The following is a 24,671-nucleotide window of genomic DNA, read 5'->3' on the forward strand; positions in this document are numbered from 1 at the left end:
TACGTATCTCAGTATTGATCACAACTCAAACTATATATATTTTGGAATCAACTTCAACCCAGTATAGCTAACTCCAACATTCACATATAGAGTGTCTATGGTTGTTCCGAAATATATATAGATGTGTCGACATGATAGGTCGAAACATTGTATACGTGTCTATGGTATCTCAAGATTACATAATATACAATACAAGTTGATTAAGTTATGGTTGGAATAGATTTGTTACCAATTTTCACGTAGCTAAAATGAGAAAAATTATCCAATCTTGTTTTACCCATAACTTCTTCATTTTAAATCCGTTTTGAGTGAATCAAATTGCTATGGTTTCATATTGAACTCTATTTTATGAATCTAAACAGAAAAAGTATAGGTTTATAGTCGGAAAAATAAGTTACAAGTCGTTTTTGTAAAGGTAGTCATTTCAGTCGAAAGAACGACGTCTAGATGACCATTTTAGAAAACATACTTCCACTTTGAGTTTAACCATAATTTTTGGATATAGTTTCATGTTCATAATAAAAATCATTTTCTCAGAATAACAACTTTTAAATCAAAGTTTATCATAGTTTTTAATTAACTAACCCAAAACAGCCCGCGGTGTTACTACGACGGCGTAAATCCGGTTTTACGGTGTTTTTCGTGTTTCCAGGTTTTAAATCATTAAGTTAGCATATCATATAGATATAGAACATGTGTTTAGTTGATTTTAAAAGTCAAGTTAGAAGGATTAACTTTTGTTTGCGAACAAGTTTTGAATTAACTAAACTATGTTCTAGTGATTACAAGTTTAAACCTTCGAATAAGATAGCTTTATATGTATGAATCGAATGATGTTATGAACATCATTACTACCTTAAGTTCCTTGGATAAACCTACTGGAAAATAGAAAAATGGATCTAGCTTCAACGGATCCTTGGATGGCTCGAAGTTCTTGAAGCAAAATCATGACACGAAAACAAGTTCAAGTAAGATCATCACTTGAAATAAGATTGTTATAGTTATAGAAATTGAACCAAAGTTTGAATATGATTATTACCTTGTATTAGAATGATAAGCTACTGTAAGAAACAAAGATTTCTTGAGGTTGGATGATCACCTTACAAGATTGGAAGTGAGCTAGCAAACTTGAAAGTATTCTTGATTTTATGTAACTAGAACTTGTAGAATATATGAAGAACACTTAGAACTTGAAGATAGAACTTGAGAGAGATCAATTAGATGAATAAAATTGAAGAATGAAAGTGTTTGTAGGTGTTTTTATTCGTTGGTGTATGGATTAGATATAAAGGATATGTAATTTTGTTTTCATGTAAATAAGTCATGAATGATTACTCATATTTTTGTAATTTTATGAGATATTTCATGCTAGTTGCCAAATGATGGTTCCCACATGTGTTAGGTGACTCACATGGGCTGCTAAGAGCTGATCATTGGAGTGTATATACCAATAGTACATACATCTAAAAACTGTGTATTGTACGAGTACGAATACGGGTGCATACGAGTAGAATTGTTGATGAAACTGAACGAGGATGTAATTGTAAGCATTTTTGTTAAGTATAAGTATTTTGATAAGTGTATTGAAGTCTTTCAAAAGTGTATAAATACATATTAAAACACTACATGTATATACATTTTAACTGAGTCGTTAAGTCATCGTTAGTCGTTACATGTAAGTGTTGTTTTGAAACCTTTAGGTTAACGATCTTGTTAAATGTTGTTAACCCAATGTTTATAATATCAAATGAGATTTTAAATTATTATATTATCAAGATATTATGATATATAATATATCTTAGTATGATATATATACAGTTAAATGTCGTTACAACGATAATCGTTACATATATGTCTCGTTTCGAAATCATTAAGTTAGTAGTCTTATTTTTACATATGTATTTCATTGTTAATACACTTAATAATATATTTACTTATCATTTAACATAATTAACCAAGTGTATCAATATCTTAATATGATTCATATGTACCTAGTAAGACGTTGTTATAACGATAATCGTTATATATATCGTTTTCGAGTTTCTTAAATTAATAGTCTCATTTTTATGTATATAACTCATTGTTAAAATACCTAATGAGATACATACTTATAATTAAATCATGTTAACTATATATATAACCATATATCTGTCATCGTATAGTTTTTACAAGTTTTAACGTTCGTGAATCACCGGTCAACTTGGGTGGTCAATTATCTATATGAAACATATTTCAATTAATCAAGTCTTAACAAGTTTGATTGCTTAACATGTTGGAAACATTTAATCATGTAAATATCAATCTCAATTAATATATATAAACATGGAAAAGTTCGGGTCACTACAGTACCTACCCGTTAAATAAATTTCGTCCCGAAATTTTAAGCTGTTGAAGGTGTTGACGAATCTTCTGGAAATAGATGCGGGTATTTCTTCTTCATCTGATCTTCACGCTCCCAAGTGAACTCGGGTCCTCTACGAGCATTCCATCGAACCTTAACAATTGGTATCTTGTTTTGCTTAAGTCTTTTAACCTCACGATCCATTATTTCGACGGGTTCTTCGATGAATTGAAGTTTTTCGTTGATTTGGATTTCATCTAACGGAATAGTGAGATCTTCTTTAGCAAAACATTTCTTCAAATTCGAGACGTGGAAAGTGTTATGTACAGCCGCGAGTTGTTGAGGTAACTCAAGTCGGTAAGCTACTGGTCCGACACGATCAATAATCTTGAATGGTCCAATATACCTTGGATTTAATTTCCCTCATTTACCAAATCGAACAACGCCTTTCCAAGGTGCAACTTTAAGCATGACCATCTCTCCAATTTCAAATTCTATATCTTTTCTTTTAATGTCAGCGTAGCTCTTTTGTCGACTTTGGGCGGTTTTCAACCATTGTTGAATTTGGATGATCTTCTCGGTAGTTTCTTGTATAATCTCCGGACCCGTAATCTGTCTATCCCCCACTTCACTCCAACAAATCGGAGACCTGCACTTTCTACCATAAAGTGCTTCAAACGGCGCCATATCAATGCTTGAATGGTAGCTGTTGTTGTAGGAAAATTCTGCTAACGGTAGATGTCGATCCCAACTGTTTCCGAAATCAATAACACATGCTCGTAGCATGTCTTCAAGCGTTTGTATCGTCCTTTCGCTCTGCCCATCAGTTTGTGGATGATAGGCAGTACTCATGTCTAGACGAGTTCCTAATGCTTGCTGTAATGTCTGCCAGAATCTTGAAATAAATCTGCCATCCCTATCAGAGATAATAGAGATTGGTATTCCATGTCTGGAGACGACTTCCTTTAAATACAGTCGTGCTAACTTCTCCATCTTGTCATCTTCTCTTATTGGCAGGAAGTGTGCTGATTTAGTGAGACGATCAACTATTACCCAAATAGTATCAAAACCACTTGCAGTCCTTGGCAATTTAGTGATGAAATCCATGGTAATGTTTTCCCATTTCCATTCCGGGATTTCGTGTTGTTGAAGTAGACCTGATGGTTTCTGATGCTCAGCTTTGACCTTAGAACACGTCAAACATTCTCCTACGTATTTAGCAACATCGGCTTTCATACCCGGCCACCAAAAATGTTTCTTGAGATCCTTGTACATCTTCCCCGTTCCAGGATGTATTGAGTATCTGGTTTTATGAGCTTCTCTAAGCACCATTTCTCTCATATCTCCAAATTTTGGTACCCAAATCCTTTCAGCCCTATACCGGGTTCCGTCTTCCCGAATATTAAGATGCTTCTCCGATCCTTTGGGTATTTCATCCTTTAAATTTCCCTCTTTTAAAACTCCTTGTTGCTCCTCCTTTATTTGAGTAGTAAGGTTATTATGAATCATTATATTCATAGATTTTACTCGAATGGGTTCTCTGTCCTTCCTGCTCAAGGCATCGGCTACCACATTTGCCTTTCCCGGGTGGTAACGAATCTCAAAGTCGTAATCATTCAATAATTCAATCCACCTACGCTGCCTCATATTCAGTTGTTTCTGATTAAATATGTGTTGAAGACTTTTGTGGTTGGTATATATAATACTTTTGACCCCATATAAGTAGTGCCTCCAAGTCTTTAATGCAAAAACAACCGCGCCTAATTCCAAATCATGCGTCGTATAATTTTGTTCGTGAATCTTCAATTGTCTAGACGCATAAGCAATCACCTTCGTTCGTTGCATTAATACACAACCGAGACCTTGCTTTGATGAGTCACAATAAATCACAAAATCATCATTCCCTTCAGGCAATGACAATATAGGTGCCGTAGTTAGATTTTTCTTCAATAACTGAAACGCTTTCTCTTGTTCATCATTCCATTCAAATTTCTTCCCTTTATGCGTTAATGCAGTCAAGGGTTTTGCTATTCTGGAAAAGTCTTGGATGAACCTTCTGTAGTAACCAGCTAGTCCTAAAAACTGGCGTATGTGTTTCGGAGTTTTCGGGGTTTCCCACTTTTCAACAGTTTCTATCTTTGCCGGATCCACCTTAATACCTTCTTTGTTCACTATGTGACCGAGGAATTGAACTTCTTCCAACCAAAATGCACACTTTGAAAACTTAGCGTACAATTCTTCCTTCCTCAATACTTCTAACACCTTTCTCAAATGTTCACCGTGTTCTTGGTCATTCTTTGAGTAAATAAGTATGTCATCAATGAAAACAATGACAAACTTGTCAAGGTATGGTCCACACACTCGGTTCATAAGGTCCATGAACACAGCTGGTGCATTAGTTAAACCAAACGGCATGACCATAAACTCGTAATGACCGTAACGTGTTCTGAAAGCAGTCTTTGGATTATCATCTTCTTTCACCCGCATTTGATGATACCCGGAACGTAAGTCAATCTTTGAATAAACAGACGAGCCTTGTAGTTGATCAAATAAGTCGTCGATTCTCGGTAGTGGGTAGCGATTCTTGATGGTAAGTTTGTTCAACTCTCGGTAGTCGATACACAACCTGAATGTACCATCTTTCTTCTTGACAAACAAAACAGGAGCTCCCCACGGTGATGTGCTTGGTCGAATGAAACCACGCTCTAAAAGTTCTTGTAATTGGCTTTGCAGTTCTTTCATCTCGCTGGGTGCGAGTCTGTAAGGAGCACGAGCTATTGGTGCAGCTCCTGGTACAAGATCTATTTGGAATTCAACGGATCGATGTGGGGGTAATCCCGGTAATTCTTTCGGAAATACATCGGGAAATTCTTTTGCGACGGGAACATCATTGATGCTCTTTTCTTCAGTTTGTACTTTCTCGACGTGTGCTAGAATAGCATAGCAACCTTTTCTTATTAGTTTTTGTGCCTTCAAATTACTAATAAGATGTAGCTTCGTGTTGCCCTTTTCTCCGTACACCATTAAGGGTTTTCCTTTTTCTCGTATAATGCGAATTGCATTTTTGTAACAAACGATCTCTGCTTTCACTTCTTTCAACCAGTCCATACCGATTATCACATCAAAACTCCCTAACTCTACTGGTATCAAGTCAATCTTAAATGTTTCGCTAACTAGTTTAATTTCTCGATTCCGACATATATTATCTGCTGAAATTAATTTACCATTTGCTAATTCGAGTAAAAATTTACTATCCAAAGGCGTCAATGGACAACTTAATTTAGCACAAAAATCTCTACTCATATAGCTTCTATCCGCACCCGAATCAAATAAAACGTAAGCAGATTTATTGTCAATAAGAAACGTACCCGTAACAAGCTCCGGGTCTTCCTGTGCCTCTGCCGCATTAATATTGAAAACTCTTCCGCGGCCTTGTCCATTCGTGTTCTCCTGGTTCGGGCAATTTCTAATAATGTGGCCCGGTTTTCCACATTTATAACAAACTACATTGGCATAACTTGCTCCGACACTACTTGCTCCACCATTACTCGTTCCGACACCATTTGTTCCTTTCGTTCTATTAACCCCTGGTCCGTAGACCTCACACTTCGCCGCGCTATGACCATTTCTTTTACACTTATTGCAAAATTTGGTGCAGAACCCCGAGTGATACTTTTCACACCTTTGGCATAGCTGCTTCTGATTGTTGTTGTTGTTACGGTTATTATTGTTGTTGGGATGATTGTTGTAGTTACTGTTGTTGTTGTTGTTGTTGGGCCGTTTGTTGTAGTTGCGATTGTTTCGATAATTGTTGCGATTATTGTTGTAATTGCTGTTGTTGTTATATTGGTGATTCTTATCACCGTTTTCCTCCCACTTTCTTTTGACTTGCTTCACATTAGCCTCTTCAGCAGTATCTTCTTTAATTCTTTCTTCAATCTGGTTCACTAGTTTGTGAGCCATTCTACATGCCTGTTGTATGGAGGCGGGCTCGTGTGAACTTATATCTTCTTGGATTCTTTCCGGTAATCCTTTCACAAACGCGTCGATCTTCTCTTCCTCATCTTCGAACGCTCCCGGACACAATAGGCACAATTCTGTGAATCGTCTTTCATACGTGGTAATATCAAATCCTTGGGTTCGTAACCCTCTAAGTTCTGTCTTGAGCTTATTGACCTCGATTCTGGGACGGTACTTCTCATTCATCAAGTGCTTGAATGCTGACCACGGTAGTGCGTACGCATCGTCTTGTCCTACTTGCTCTAGATAGGTATTCCACCATGTTAACGCAGAACCTATGAAGGTATGCGTAGCGTACTTCACTTTGTCCTCTTCAGTACACTTACTTATGGCAAACACCGATTCGACCTTCTCGGTCCACCGTTTCAATCCGATCGGTCCTTCGGTTCCATCAAATTCCAAAGGTTTGCAGGCAGTGAATTCTTTGTAGGTGCATCCTACACGATTTCCTGTACTGCTAGATCCAAGGTTATTGTTGGTATGTAGCGCAGCCTGTACTGCGGCTATGTTTGAAGCTAGAAAAGTACGGAATTCCTCTTCATTCATATTCACGGTGTGTCGAGTAGTCGGTGCCATTTCCTTCAAAATAGTCAAATGGAACAAGTTAATCATACAGAATATTAAGAGTAGTTAATAGTATTTCGTAGCATAATATGAACTCATTTATAAAAGCTTTTTCTTCATATTAGCATTTTATAAATTTAAATTCGGGTAGTACATACCCGTTAAGTTCATACTTAGTAGCTAATATACAATTCAACTACTACAATTCTATATGAAAAACTGATTATAATAATATTTCGCGTTCAAACTTTTACACAATATTTTACAAACTTACAATACCGCTTATTTTACATATAGCATGAAATATAGCACACAATAAATTTGATACAAGATGGTTGTGAAGATAATTCTAGCTAGTACACAAGTCGTTCAGCAAAGGCAATAAAGACACGTAATTCATACGTCCAGAAACAAGTCATGCATTCTGGTTTTACTAGGATTACTTCCCATCCTTGGTTTTGTGGAACATAACCGTTATGGCCGTTGATAAGACATCGTGTTGTAACGTCATCAAAGGGACGAGGGTTACGTAATGTCCAACAGTCCCGTAACAATCTAAAAACCTCATTTCTTACCCCAATTACCGACTCCGTCACTTGTGGGAACGTTTTGTTTAATAGTTGTAGCCCGATGTTCTTGTTCTCACTTTGGTGAGAAGCGAACATTACTAATCCGTAAGCATAACATGCTTCTTTATGTTGCATGTTAGCCGCTTTTTCTAAATCACGAAGTCCAATATTCGAATATATTGAGTCAAAATAATTTCTTAACCCATTGCGTAAAATAGCATTTGGGTTCCCCACAATATATTCGTCAAAGTAAACACATCGTAACTTATGGATTTCCCAATGTGATATCCCCCATCTTTCGAACAAAAGCCTTTTATAAACCAAGGCATTCTTGGAACGTTCTTCGAATGTCTTACAAACTGATCTCGCCTTAAATAGTTGTGCTGAAGAATTCTGACCGACTCTAGACAAGATTTCATCAATCATGTCTCCGGGTAGGTCTCTTAAAATATTGGGTTGTCTATCCATTTTGTGTTTTTATACTGTAAAATAGACAAGAGTTAGCTTCATAAAAAAAAATACTTATTTAATACAAGCAATTTTCACATATATCATAAAGCATAAGCACACTATATTACATATATTACACCACACAAATACAACTATCTTATTCCGACTCGCTTGTTTCTTCTTCTTCGGTTTTGGTTCGTTTTGCCAAGTTTCTAGGGATATATGATGTTCCCCTAATACGAGCCGTAATTTTCCACATTGGTTTAGAAAAACCTGGTGGTTTAGAGGTTCCCGGGTAATTGTTACAACTTAAGGACTTCGGGGGTTGACGATACATATAAAGTTCATCGGGGTTGGAATTAGATTTCTCTATTTTTATGCCCTTTCCCTTATTATTTTCTTTTGCCTTTTTAAATTCAGTTGGGGTAATTTCTATAACATCATCGGAATTCTCGTCGGAATCTGATTCATCGGAGAATTGGTAATCCTCCCAATATTTTGCTTCCTTGGCGGAAACACCATTGACCATAATTAACCTTGGTCGGTTGGTTGAGGATTTTCTTTTACTTAACCGTTTTATTATTTCCCCCACCGGTTCTATTTCTTCATCCGGTTCCGATTCTTCTTCCGGTTCCGATTCTTCTTCTGGTTCCGACTCTTCTTCCGGTTCCTCTTCGGGAACTTGTGAATCAGTCCACGAATCATTCCAATTTACATCTGACTCTTCATTATTATTAGGTGAGTCAATGGGATTTGTTCTAGAGGTAGACATCTATCACATAATATCAAACGCGTTAAGAGATTAATATATCACATAATATTCACATGTTAAAAATATATAGTTTCCAACAAAATTTGTTAAGCAATCATTTTTCAAGTAGACACGGTCGAAGTCCAGACTCACTAATGCATCCTAACAAACTCGATAAGACACACTAATGCAAAATTCTGGTTCTCTAAGACCAACGCTCTGATACCAACTGAAATGTCCCGTTCTTATTGATTAAAAACGTTCCATATTAATTGATTTCGTTGCGAGGTTTTGACCTCTATATGAGACGTTTTTCAAAGACTGCATTCAATTTAAAACAAACCATAACCTTTATTTCATCAATAAAGGTTTAAAAAGCTTTATGTAGATTATCAAATAATGATAATCTAAAATATCCTGTTTACACACGACCATTACATAATGGTTTACAATACAAATATGTTACAACAAAATAAGTTTCTTGAATGCAGTTTTTACACAATATCATACAAGCATGGACTCCAAATCTCGTCCTTATTTAAGTATGCGACAGCGGAAGCTCTTAATAATCACCTGAGAATAAACATGCTTAAAACGTCAACAAAAATGTTGGTGAGTTATAGGTTTAACCTATATATATCAAATCATAATAATAGACCACAAGATTTCATATTTCAATACATATCCCATACATAGAGATAAAAATCATTCATATGGTGAACACCTGGTAACCGACATTAACAAGATGCATATATAAGAATATCCCCATCATTCCGGGACACCCTTCGGATATGATATAAATTTCGAAGTACTAAAGCATCCGGTACTTTGGATGGGGTTTGTTAGGCCCAATAGATCTATCTTTAGGATTCGCGTCAATTAGGGTGTCTGTTCCCTAATTCTTAGATTACCAGACTTAATAAAAAGGGGCATATTCGATTAGATAATCCAACCATAGAATGTAGTTTCATTTACTCGTGTCTATTTTGTAAAACAGTTATAAAACCTGCATGTATTCTCATCCCAAAAATATTAGATTTTAAAAGTGGGACTATAACTCACTTTCACAGATTTTTACTTCGTCGGGAAGTAAGACTTGGCCACTGGTTAATTCACGAACCTATAACAATATATACATATATATCAAAGTATGTTCAAAATATATTTACAACACTTTTAATATATTTTGATGTTTTAAGTTTATTAAGTCAGCTGTCCTCGTTAGTAACCTACAACTAGTTGTCCACAGTTAGATGTACAGAAATAAATCGATAAATATTATCTTGAATCAATCCACGACCCAGTGTATACGTATCTCAGTATTGATCACAACTCAAACTATATATATTTTGGAATCAACCTCAACCCTGTATAGCTAACTCCAACATTCACATATAGAGTGTCTATGGTTGTTCCGAAATATATATAGATGTGTCGACATGATAGGTCGAAACATTGTATACGTGTCTATGGTATCTCAAGATTACATAATATACAATACAAGTTGATTAAGTTATGGTTGGAATAGATTTGTTACCAATTTTCACGTAGCTAAAATGAGAAAAATTATCCAATCTTGTTTTACCCATAACTTCTTCATTTTAAATCCGTTTTGAGTGAATCAAATTGCTATGGTTTCATATTGAACTCTATTTTATGAATCTAAACAGAAAAAGTATAGGTTTATAGTCGGAAAAATAAGTTACAAGTCGTTTTTGTAAAGGTAGTCATTTCAGTCGAAAGAACGACGTCTAGATGACCATTTTAGAAAACATACTTCCACTTTGAGTTTAACCATAATTTTTGGATATAGTTTCATGTTCATAATAAAAATCATTTTCTCAGAATAACAACTTTTAAATCAAAGTTTATCATAGTTTTTAATTAACTAACCCAAAACAGCCCGCGGTGTTACTACGACGGCGTAAATCCGATTTTACGGTGTTTTTCGTGTTTCCAGGTTTTAAATCATTAAGTTAGCATATCATATAGATATAGAACATGTGTTTAGTTGATTTTAAAAGTCAAGTTAGAAGGATTAACTTTTGTTTGCGAACAAGTTTAGAATTAACTAAACTATGTTCTAGTGATTACAAGTTTAAACCTTCGAATAAGATAGCTTTATATGTATGAATCGAATGATGTTATGAACATCATTACTACCTTAAGTTCCTTGGATAAACCTACTGGAAAATAGAAAAATGGATCTAGCTTCAACGGATCCTTGGATGGCTCGAAGTTCTTGAAGCAGAATCATGACACGAAAACAAGTTCAAGTAAGATCATCACTTGAAATAAGATTGTTATAGTTATAGAAATTGAACCAAAGTTTGAATATGATTATTACCTTGTATTAGAATGATAAGCTACTGTAAGAAACAAAGATTTCTTGAGGTTGGATGATCACCTTACAAGATTGGAAGTGAGCTAGCAAACTTGAAAGTATTCTTGATTTTATGTAACTAGAACTTGTAGAATATATGAAGAACACTTAGAACTTGAAGATAGAACTTGAGAGAGATCAATTAGATGAAGAAAATTGAAGAATGAAAGTGTTTGTAGGTGTTTTTAGTCGTTGGTGTATGGATTAGATATAAAGGATATGTAATTTTGTTTTCATGTAAATAAGTCATGAATGATTACTCATATTTTTGTAATTTTATGAGATATTTCATGCTAGTTGCCAAATGATGGTTCCCACATGTGTTAGGTGACTCACATGGGCTGCTAAGAGCTGATCATTGGAGTGTATATACCAATAGTACATACATCTAAAAACTGTGTATTGTACGAGTACGAATACGGGTGCATACGAGTAGAATTGTTGATGAAACTGAACGAGGATGTAATTGTAAGCATTTTTGTTAAGTAGAAGTATTTTGATAAGTGTATTGAAGTCTTTAAAAAGTGTATAAATACATATTAAAACACTACATGTATATACATTTTAACTGAGTCGTTAAGTCATCGTTAGTCGTTACATGTAAGTGTTGTTTTGAAACCTTTAGGTTAACGATCTTGTTAAATGTTGTTAACCCAATGTTTATAATATCAAATGAGATTTTAAATTATTATATTATCATGATATTATGATATATAATATATCTTAGTATGATATATATACAGTTAAATGTCGTTACAACGATAATCGTTACATATATGTCTCGTTTCGAAATCATTAAGTTAGTAGTCTTATTTTTACATATGTATTTCATTGTTAATACACTTAATAATATATTTACTTATCATTTAACATAATTAACCAAGTGTATCAATATCTTAATATGATTCATATGTACCTAGTAAGACGTTGTTATAACGATAATCGTTATATATATCGTTTTCGAGTTTCTTAAATTAATAGTCTCATTTTTATGTATATAACTCATTGTTAAAATACCTAATGAGATACATACTTATAATTAAATCATGTTAACTATATATATAACCATATATCTGTCATCGTATAGTTTTTACAAGTTTTAACGTTCGTGAATCACCGGTTAACTTGGGTGGTCAATTGTCTATATGAAACATATTTCAATTAATCAAGTCTTAACAAGTTTGATTGCTTAACATGTTGGAAACATTTAATCATGTAAATATCAATCTCAATTAATATATATAAACATGGAAAAGTTCGGGTCACTACAGTTGTGCTTGTAACTTTGTGATGGTGGGGATAAGCTAAAAGAAAAAAACATTCACTGAATGTATGTAATATATGACGTGTATGCATTCATAGATGTAAGTGTGGGTTTGTATGTTTGTGTCAAAGAGTCAACAAAGTAAATATCAATTATTTCCATATGACAAAAATCAAAATGATCATCTCCCTTTTGTTTTTTTTGTCGACCATGAATTACATAAAAATAACTAAATATTATAGTGATTTGTGTTGATGGTTGATGTTTGGCTTCAATTGATGTTTACCCATATATGTATGTCGATATATATAAAAGGTTTATATATAGTCTTGTAAACAAAGTAGAAAATGAAAGGTGTTTTTAATATTGCAAGTGGAAAGGTGATCATGTGGAAACAAAAAAGTTTTGGGTATGTGTATCGATCGGACAGTCAAATGGCTTATGGAGGTGATCGAATAATAATCTAAATTATAACAAGTGGGTTTAAATTGGTTTTGTGAATGAATATGGTATATGAAAGATGCAGGCAATTACGACATACATATATATAAAATTAGTAATAATATAACAATCTCATTTGACAAGTTGATAGAAACAGCAGCTTTAATAATTCAACAATTACACCGTAGTTCCTAAATACATTTTTTTTAATAAGCCTATAACTTATAAAACTCAATTTCGGCTAACCGTTTATTTTAAAATCACATATGTTTCATTTTAACTTGTTTACTATCAATCAAATGACAATTGAGCATTACTTTCGTTTAAACTTCGAAACCCTATTTATATATATTCTATATACTTTATTTATATATATAGATAATAATTATTATATGTTATTATTATTTTACATAATTAATTCTAACATTTACAATATACAATATTTAAAATTATACTACCAATTATTATATATATATATATATATATATATATACACACACACACACATATCAAGTTACAATTAATCGTTTGTGAATCGTCGATACTGGTCGAAGGTCAAATAAATATATGAAACAGTTCAAACATTTTTGAGACGCAACATTACAGACTTTGCTTATCGTTTTGAAATGATATAAAGATTAAGTTTAAAATTGATCGAAAATTCCCGGGTCATCACAGTACCTACCCGTTAAAGAAATTTCGTCCCGAAATTTGAGTGAGGTCGTCATGGCTAACAATAAATATGTTTTCCTGACGAATATGAGGCTGATAAATAGAGTTTTATCATTATTGAATAATTTGGATAAAACGATTCGATTTACTCGAAGCGTACGAGTGAAGCTATCATAAAAGATGGAGATAAGGTAATAGATATTCGTCTTTACTTTTGATGTAGTCATGGTTGAATTTAGAAGATATGGTGCGTCATAGCTTTTGACGTAGAGGGTTGAATTCCGAAATTCAAGGGATTTAAAAGAAAATCTTCGAAATCTATAAGATTCGATTCTTCGGTAAATAAGGAAATTATGATCTCTTTAATTAAATGCGATCATCTGCCTTGATTGCTTTGTCTGATATTTTTACTATAAATTTACCTTTTCCTTTCCATTAACTTTCACCACTTCAATAATTTCTTTCTTAATTCACATTTCCAAAGAGTTTGAAAATGCTTAATCCAGTTCTGATCCTTGTACTTATCCTGACTATCGTATCTGTCATTCTTCTTTTCCAACTTCCACCAGAGGAATTTAGCTTCTTTTACTTCGACCTTGGGATTATAGTGTTTTTAGTTCTCCCGTGTCTTTATTTTGCTATACGCATTGATATGCACGGTTTGTAATTTCTGTGTTTGTGATCGGCTTTATATTTCTTGTTATGTTTCGGAGCTCCATGTTCTTGTTTTCTCTTTCCGACTTTAAGTCGAGCGAAAAATGATCCAGAATTCTTAGATATAGAGTTTCGAATGATTATAATGTTCTAAGCAGGAAGGAATGTGATAGCACGATTTGATTTTTCAAATTTATCAAAATTACAGAAGATAGAACTATCAAGAATATATTCTTCTTGATATGTTCAGAAGTTAAGCAGAATGAAAGAGTTATGTAACATGGCACATGATGACGTTATGATCTGTGAATCATCATGTTCCAATAGAAACTCAGCATGACTTACTGTAATATAATCACGTTGGCCAAGCGCCATTATATTATACTAACTCATGCTTCAATTCCCAACACTTCTCCACAATTCATTCATAATTTATACTTAGATTTTACAGAAGTTTTCAATATAATGAAATACAGAAAACACAAAGAGGTAGATAATTTCAGACAAGAATATTTATGAAAATATCCTCAGAAATATCGAAGATATTTATGATGATATTTTAGAATTTCTAAGTTCAAAGGTTGATGAAGAAAAAAAATTCCACAAGATTTTAACATGACCTCGGAGCAAGATATTCTCTAAAGATTTCATCGGATCCAGAATTACCTGGATCCTTTGAATATAGGGTTTGGTCCTTGTATTTATCCTTGGTCTCCTTCTTAGTTAGCTCAATCCATTTTTCAGTGCCAAATTTTCTATCGAGCGTTCCCAACACTCCATTCTTTATCATCAAATTTTTGACCATTTAGGTCATCTACAATTTTACTGTTTCGTCTGCATTTAATGCAGTCATATTTGAATCATCGGTTATCAATCCGAGGTAGTTTCAAGAGAATTGTGTTTTTAGATGATTAAACGCTGATGGTAGTATGGTGGAATATAAAAGGTTCTCTGGTAACAATAAATGAGCACGCATATATGTCAAAGTTATAATAAGGTTGTTTTGAATGAAAAATCGAAGTTGACTTGCTGGAGCTGTGACAAAATTTGCTACCTTGAAGGGAATTACCAAGTTATTTTGGGTAATAATAACACTAAAGGAATTAGCACTGCTACGTGTTAAACGTTTACTCAGGTTCTGAGAGTTTTCAGGTGCATACTATATGCATAATTCTTTTCTCTCATAGATGAAGTGCGGTTGGTTCATCCTCTCGATTGAGGTGTTTTCAAGAATTATTAAAGGTTTGAATCGCAGATTGTAATCGTCAAGATATAAATGAGGTTTAAGATGAAATCAAGTGGCAAACTTGAAGTATTGTTTAGTTTCATATGTTATAATCAATATTTTAATTCATTTTAATTATCCACTGTTGGTAGTCCTCAGTTGATTAATCCACAGTTAGCTAGGAACAGTTAGCTAGGATTTTGTTAGCGTGGATTCTTAACAAAATTTCTCATAGTTAATTTGTTTGTTTCTAACAAATTTTATTCCGTCAAATATTTTCTTCATTATGCCACTTGTTGGATTCTGATAGGTAAAAATCCAAATATGAAATTGAACTTGGATGAAAATAGTTGTTCTTTGGTGAACGGATACGTATATGTGTGAATTTGAGCAGTGTTGTTAATGACTGCTGAATCTGAATTGAAGAATATACAGTGTAACTTATTAATGTGAAAACTTAAGTATTTCTCAGGTATTACCTACCCGTTAAAATATTTTCATCATTAACAGTTTGTACGAAAGAATTTTCAATCACAATCTTTATGAAAATATATATACATATATATTTTATTCAGATGTAATCATGGATTTAATGAGTCAATATAATATTAGACTCATTTGATTTCGATTTGAGCTAGAATAAGTAATCTCTAAAACTATTAGGATCCACATATTCTTCGCAGAATATTAATGAAGTTATGGTTCAATACTTCATTGTTAATTGCTGTTGGTACTCCTTGGTGTCCATGGTGCGTATGATGTTGATGTTCGTGGAACAGATTGTGATATTGAGGTGTGGGATGCGGATATTGTTGTTGGTGGTATTGTTGGTGCCGGTAATGTTGCTGAAGCTGGTACATTTTGCACCATACTTTTCAAGGCTACAACTCGTGCGCGAAGCTCGTTAGCTTATTACTCCAGAATGATTGTCGGTAGGAACAAGTGAATGAATAAAGTTTAGAATATGAGATATGATATGTTCGTGGCAAGATATTCGGGAAATGAGAGTGAAAGTGGTGTTTCTAATAGGTTCACCGGTAAGTGTTTCAGGTTCTTCGTCAAAAGGTGAATTTGGTTGGTGGAAAGGATCGCCTTCTTCTCGTCTCCATTGATTAGGTCGACTAAAAATCCATCAGATGAATTGGGGATGGATGATTGGTTGCTTCATTCTGGTGACGTTGTTTCCGGAGCTTAGATGACTATCCATTTGGAATAACTGTCGGGATAACTATCGGAATAGTTGTCGGAATCCGAGGGACTCGAACTGGTTGAGGGATTCATCTCGTACGATCAGATGAAGGATTTTCGATAAGAAATAGATTATAGGATGTAGATTAGTACCCTGCAATACATAATTTACATATGCATATATAATACTAAAATCCCATAAGTTATAGAGGAATCTACGGAAGCTGTCAGGAAAAGTCTACAGTAACAGATATGCTAAGATATGAATTAGCAGATACGCTAAGATACGAATTTTGTCTATACACTATTCATGCAATCATTGCAGTAAGATGTGTCTAGACTAGGAATGATAAGCAGGTAATATCCTATGGATGATAAGCAGATGATTTTCGACAAAAATGGTAAGCAAAACTTTTGACATGCAGACACGGTCGAAGTCCAGACTCACTAATATATCCTAACGACTATCAGTTAGACATACTAATGCAAGACCTGGTTCACTAAGACCACCGCTCTGATACCAACTGAAATGCCCCTTCCTAATCCATCTGGACGAAGTCATCAACATTTGATTCCAGAGCAATGATCGACTCCAAGTAATGTCCTTAAAATGAGCAAATGCACAACAGAAGATTTCTTTCATACCTGAGAATAAACAAGCTTTAAAGTGTCAACCAAAAGTTTGGTGAGTTCATTGGTTTAACATAAATAATCATTTCCATCATTTTAATAGACCACAAGATTTCATAATTTCCATTTCTCATAAACATACGTCCCATGCATAGAGACAAAAATATCATTCATATGGATTGAACACCTGGTAACCGACATTCACATATGCATATAAGAATATCCCCATCATTCCGGAATCCTCCTTCGGACATGATATAAATTTCGAAGTACTAAAGCATCTGGTACTTTAGATGGGGCTTGTTGGGCCCGATAGATCTATCTTTAGAGTTCGCGTCAATTAGGGTGTCTCTTCCCTAATTCTTAGATTACCAGACTTAATAAAAAGGGGCATATTCGATTTCGATAATTCAACCATATAATGTAGTTTCGATTACTTGTGTCCATTTCGTAAAACATTTATAAAAATTGCGCAAGTATTCTCAGCCCAAAAATATAAAGGGTAAAAAGGCAAATGAAACTCACGCACATAAATATTGTAAAACAGTTAATGAAGCATTTGCATGTATTCTCAGCCCAAAAATGAAATGAGTAAAAAGGGATTAAATGAACTCACCTACTGTATTTTGTAGTAAAAATACATATGACGATATTGAACAATGCAGGGTTGGCCTTGGATTCAGGAACCTATATCATTCGTATATATATTAACACACATACTTGTAATCGAATAATTATATATATATATATATATATATATATATATATATATATATATATATATATATATATATATATATATATATATATATTATTAGTTGTGATATAATTTTTATATTACTAACTCATCCACTTCATTATATATTCATTTTATATATGAAAATATTTATATATTTAAAATATGGGCATTAAATATATTTTTATATAAATACTCTTTTATTTACAAAGTACCAGTTATAATAGTAATAAAATAAGTATAATGATAATAAAAATAATTTTAATAGTACTAGTGATAATAATGATAGTATTAATAGTAGTTTTAACAAAAATGATAGATTAAAAGTAATGATACTTTTAATAATAATTATGTTAATCTTTAATAATATAATACTGGTTATGATAATTATATAAATGATACTCATAATATTAATAATAATACTTATGTCAATCCTAATAATACTAATATTTATAACATAATACTAATGATAATATTAATAATATTACTTTCTAATAATACTATTGATAATATAATAATAATAATAGTAATAATAATAATAATAATAATAATAATAATAATAATAATAATAATAATAATAATAATAATAATAATAATAATAATAATAATAATAATAATAGTAATTATAATTGAAATTTTAATTGGGTTAATAATAACAAATGCTAGATTTTATTGCTAATAATAATAATAATAATATAAATGATAATCAAAATAATAACAACAATAATAATAATAATAATAATAATAATAATAAATAATTTTGGTAGTGAAATATACCTTCCAAAGGCTTTTCTAAAAAAAATTGTCTTCAACCAGGTTTGAACCCGCGACCACTCGCTTATCACAAACCCCCTAAACCACTCATCCGGTTTAGTTTTTTTTTTCTAATTTATACCCATCTCATATCTATATACAGTATATATCTATCTGTTTTCCTTTTTCATTAATTTAATTATTGTTTTTGATTATTACTCCACCATATCATCGTTATCAATTAATCTTCCTCAACATAAACACTTTTTATAATTACGATTATAACCGTCATCATCATTAACATTATCAATAGTCAAATCCTATCATCACCTTGATCATTCTTCTCGTTATATCGTGTATCATATTCATCATCATCAATATTTCATCATCATCATGGTCATCGATCATCATCATGATAATATCATTATCATCATGTATCATCGTTGTTGTTATGTATAAGATCATCAACTAAATTTTTCATTTGTTATCACCATCTCTTTCCCAACTGCGTTTTAAACTTAAATAGGAAGCAAGCAGGAAATCTCGGCCCAACTGTAAAACCTCGGCCCAACTGTAAACAAGTAATCACACTCATAGCAGGCTTATGTCTTAACAAGCCCAAGTAGAACAATTAAATGGATTTGACAAAATCCTTAGCCGTCTTAATATTTAATAACGAGTGGGGTTCGGTTTAACTAGAAAAGCAACACCAAACACGTCTCTATGATATGCTTCACATATTTTAATGTAATTAGGCCTCATTCCAAATCCATTGGTCGGCCATCAAAGAAAAAGGAACGTACATATGTCTTGGTGGAAACTTTACATCATCAAGTTGTGACTTACTTGTGTATATAATAATTAAAGAGTCCACATACCTCTTGTCAATATCAATTTGTCGATTGGTGATAATATAATAATAAAAGGAGTTTTTGTGTGGTGTCTTTTGGATAGAAGAACGTCTGCAGCAGCAGTCACTCAGCTGCAGTATCACACAAAATAGTAAACACAACTAATAGCAGTAAGATGATGCAATTGGTGACAGAGAGAAATAGTGTAGTATTAGTGGTAGTGATGCTCATGATGTCTATATGGGTTTCAACATGGTTCTCGAAGATGAAAAAGGAAACAAGGTGGTTCTTGAGTTTGGTTTTCGGTCAACAATAAAAGCAAAAAAATGTTGTGATGATCCTTGTGGTGATCGAAACTTGAGTAAGAAAATAAGCGAAGTTAGTGGTGGTGATCTTAGTTTTAAACGTGTAGCATTAAGACGGTTATTTGGGTAAATCGAGCAGAAATAGAAAACCATTGGAGTTGAAACAGAAATTTTTAAGGTGGCGGTTCACGTGATGGGTGGATGGTTGAACACTGAAACATATAGCAACGATAATGGAACTGTAATTGTAATTAAGGTGGTGAAGTATCGCTACAATCACGTATCTCAGTATTAGCTTTGTAAGCTTGGATTTCCTCGTCATGGACCGGTGCTGGTTTGGAATGAATATTTTAATGGATTTGCTCGTCAGAAAAAGGAACAAAGCAAGTGGATGTTCGGTTTAATATGATGAAGTTGGTGTACCGGTTTTAATAAGGAAATAGTAGAAGTAATAGTTCGAATGAAAATAGAAAGCATAATTGAATAATTGATTAGTTTGGTCTTGGTTCTGCGATGGTTGTGGTTATCTTTCAAGGGTAGTGTTTAATAAAGTGGTATGCCGGTTAAGGAAGGTGATTGTGTCGATGGAAAATGTTTAGTTCTCGGTTATCAAGATAGAAGAGGAAGAGATATAGAGAGAGAGAGAAAGATAGGTGATGGTTGTGCTTGTAACTTTGTGATGGTGGGGATAAGTTAAAAGAAAAAAACATTCACTGAATGTATGTAATATATGACGTGTATGCATTCATAGATGTAAGTGTGGGTTTGTATGTTTGTGTCAAAGAGTCAACAAAGTAAATATCAATTATTTCCATATGACAAAAATCAAAATGATCATCTCCCTTTTGTTTTTTTTGTCGACCATGAATTACATAAAAATAACTAAATATTATAGTGATTTGTGTTGATGGTTGATGTTTGGCTTCAATTGATGTTTACCCATATATGTATGTCGATATATATAAAAGGTTTATATATAGTCTTGTAAACAAAGTAGAAAATGAAAGGTGTTTTTAATATTGCAAGTGGAAAGGTGATCATGTGGAAACACAAAAAGTTTTGGGTATGTGTATCGATCGGACAGTCAAATGGCTTATGGAGGTGATCGAATAATAATCTAAATTATAACAAGTGGGTTTAAATTGGTTTTGTGAATGAATATGGTATATGAAAGATGCAGGCAATTACGACATACATATATATAAAATTAGTAATAATATAACAATCTCATTTGACAAGTTGATAGAAACAGCAGCTTTAATAATTCAACAATTACACCGTAGTTCCTAAATACATTTTTTTTTAATAAGCCTATAACTTATAAAACTCAATTTCGGCTAACCGTTTATTTTAAAATCACATAAGTTTCATTTTAACTTGTTTACTATCAATCAAATGACAATTGAGCATTACTTTCGTTTAAACTTTGAAACCCTATTTATATATATTCTATATACTTTATTTATATATATAGATAATAATTATTATATGTTATTATTATTTTACATAATTAATTCTAACATTTACAATATACAATATTTAAAATTATACTACCAATTATTATATATATATATATATATATATATATATATATATATATATATATATATATATATATATATATATATATATATATATATATATATATATATATATATACACACACATATCAAGTTACAATTAATCGTTTGTGAATCGTCGATACTGGTCGAAGGTCAAATAAATATATGAAACAGTTCAAACATTTTTGAGACGCAACATTACAGACTTTGCTTATTGTTTTGAAATGATATAAAGATTAAGTTTAAAATTGATCGAAAATTCCCGGGTCATCACATTTGTCTTACATATAAATGGGTCACTAGTTACTTATAATTGGGCTAATTAAATAGTCCACTAACTAGAGTAGGGTGGGCCAACAAGGTAGAAAGTTTAACAAGACTAACTAGTGTGTTCTAGTAAGTTACTAATCGTAATTAAGCATCCAAAAACCCAAGTAATTATTATTATAAAATAATAATTAGTATTTTGTAGTCATAATATCATGACCAAGTTAAACGTGTACCGACAAACATAGCTCGTTCAAAACGTTAAGTGACACTAATGGTCGTAAAAGCTCACGAGGATTAAGTTAAGTATCCTACGTACTTAAAGACACATTCTAGCATATAAACGAAAGTAATCAACATGTAATAAAATCTCAGAGTATAATATAGCACAGTACGCACAAACACGCAGCTACGGGAAAACACAAAGCACAAAAGCAAGTCGAAAAAGTTGGGTCGTTACATTACCCACCTGTTAAAGAAAATTTCGTCCCGAAATTTTAAGCTGAGGTAGGTGATGGAGTCGGGAAAAGGTGAGGATACTTATGCATCATTTGATCCTCTCGTTCCCAGGTAAACTCGGGTCCACGTTTGGCATTCCATCAGACTCGGACGATCGGAATCTTGTTGCGCTTCAGAGTCTTAACTTCACGGTCCATGATTTTGACAGGTTCTTCCACGAAGTGGAGTTTCTCATCAATCGTAAGCTCCTCAAGAGTTATGATAAGTTCTGGTTTGGCAAGACACTTCTTCAGGTTCGACACGTGAAAGGTAGGATGAACAGCGCTCAACTGAGTCGGAAGATCTAAATGGTAAGCGACGGGTCCAACACGCTCAAAGACTTCAAAAGGACCAATATACAGCGGATTCAGCTTCCCACACTTTCCAAAGCGAATTACACCTTTCCAAGGTGTTACCTTCAGCATAACGCGATCACCGACTTGAAATTCGCGATCATTTCGTTTAAGGTCAGCATAGCTCTTTTGACGATCACGGGCAGTCTTGAGTCTTGCTTGAATCTGGGTAATCTTCTCGGTTGTCTCGTGAACGAGTTTGGGTCCAGTGATTTGCTTCTCACCTACTTCGGCCCAACAAATCGGAGATCGACACTTGCGACCATACAACGCTTCGAAAGGTGCGGCATTAATGCTAGCGTGATAGCTGTTGTTGTAAGAGAATTCGGCTAGCGGCAAGTGCTTCTCCCAAGCCTTTCCAAAATCAATTACGCAAGCACGCAGCATGTCCTCCAGGGTTTGGATTATTCGCTCGCTCTGTCCATCGGTTTGCGGGTGATATGCAGTGCTCATGTCGAGACGAGTCCCCAAGGCTTCTTGTAAAGAACGCCAAAATCTAGAAGCAAAACGGGTATCACGATCTGAGATAATCAATAGGGGCACTCCATGACGAGATACAACTTCCTTTATGTATAACTGCGCCAGTCTCTCCATCGTATCAGTTTCCTTCATGGCTAAGAAATGAGTAGATTTGGTAAGACGTTCAACGATAACCCAGATTGTATCATACTGTCTTCGGTAGCTTCGTGATGAAGTGCATCGTTATTCCTTCCCACTTCCATTGCGGGATTTCTGGCTGTTGAAGTAATCCAGATGGCCTTTGATGTTCTGCCTTAACTTTTGAACAAGTCAAGCACTTCCCAACATACGTTGCAACATCCCTCTTCAGGTTTGACCACCAATACTGAACTTTGAGATCGTGGTACATCTTACCAACTCCTGGATGAATCGAATACCTTGACTTATGGGCTTCGTCTAGAATAAGGCTCTGTAGTTCTCCATAACTAGGTACCCATATTCTCCCAGCAAAGTATCGAAGTCTAGTCTCCCTGACCTCAAATCGAGAAACGAGAATGTTCAAGTGCTCTTGAGAAATATTCTCCTCCTTGAGAGCCTCTTCTTGAGCTACGCGGATCTGGCTATTGAGATTCGCCTGAATGGTGATGTTCAAGGCTCGGACACGAAGAGGTACCGTTCTCTCCTTTCGGCTCAAGGCATCGGCTACAACGTTTGCCTTGCCAGGATGGTAACGGTGTTTGCAATCATAGTCGTTCAACATCTCGATCCATCGACGTTGTCTCATATTCAACTGCTTCTGATCAAAGATGTGTTGGAGGCTTCTGTGGTCGGTGAAGATAGTACTCTTAGTTCCATAAAGATAGTGTCTCCACAGCTTCAGTGCAAAGACGACGGCTCCAAGCTCAAGATCGTGCGTCGTGTAGTTCTGCTCGTAAATCTTCAGTTGTCGGGAGGCGTCGTAATACACAACGAAGTCATCACTGCCTTCGGGAAGGGATATGATAGGTGCAGTGGTCAACTTCTGCTTCAGGGTTTGGAATGCCGACTCTTGCTCGGATTCCCAAATAAACTCCTTGCCTTTATGAGTTAACGCAGTCAAGGGACGTGCAATCAACGAAAAGCCTTCAATGAACCTCCGGTAATAACCGGTGAGATCTAGAAATTGGCGGATATGAGTCGGAGTAGTGGGGGTTTTCCACTTGCTGATAGCTTCGATCTTCGCGGGATCAACTTTGATACCCTGATCGCTCACAATATGACCAAGAAATTGGACTTCCTTCAACCAAAACTCACACTTGGAGAATTTGGGATAAAGTTTCTCTTATCTCAAGAGTTCCAACACTAGTCGAAGATGTTGCTCATGTTCTGCTTCACTTCGGGAATAGATGAGAATATCATCTATGAAGACGATAACGAACTTGTCCAGGTACGGCTTGCATACTCGATTCATGAGATCCATGAACACGGCAGGTGCGTTGGTTAATCCGAATGGCATCACGAGAAACTCATAATGACCATAACGAGTTCTGAACGCAGTCTTCATCACATCGCTCTCCTTCACCCTCAACTGGTGATAGCCGGATCGTAAATCGATCTTGGAATAAATGTTGGATCCTTGCAGCTGATCGAAAAGATCGTCAATTCTAGGAAGGGGATACCAATTCTTAATCGTCAACTTGTTCAGTTCACGATAATCGATACACATGCGGAAAGATCCGTCCTTCTTCTTCACAAA

This window comes from Rutidosis leptorrhynchoides, chromosome 11, assembly GCF_046630445.1.
Source record: "Rutidosis leptorrhynchoides isolate AG116_Rl617_1_P2 chromosome 11, CSIRO_AGI_Rlap_v1, whole genome shotgun sequence".
Taxonomy (NCBI): domain Eukaryota; kingdom Viridiplantae; phylum Streptophyta; class Magnoliopsida; order Asterales; family Asteraceae; genus Rutidosis; species Rutidosis leptorrhynchoides.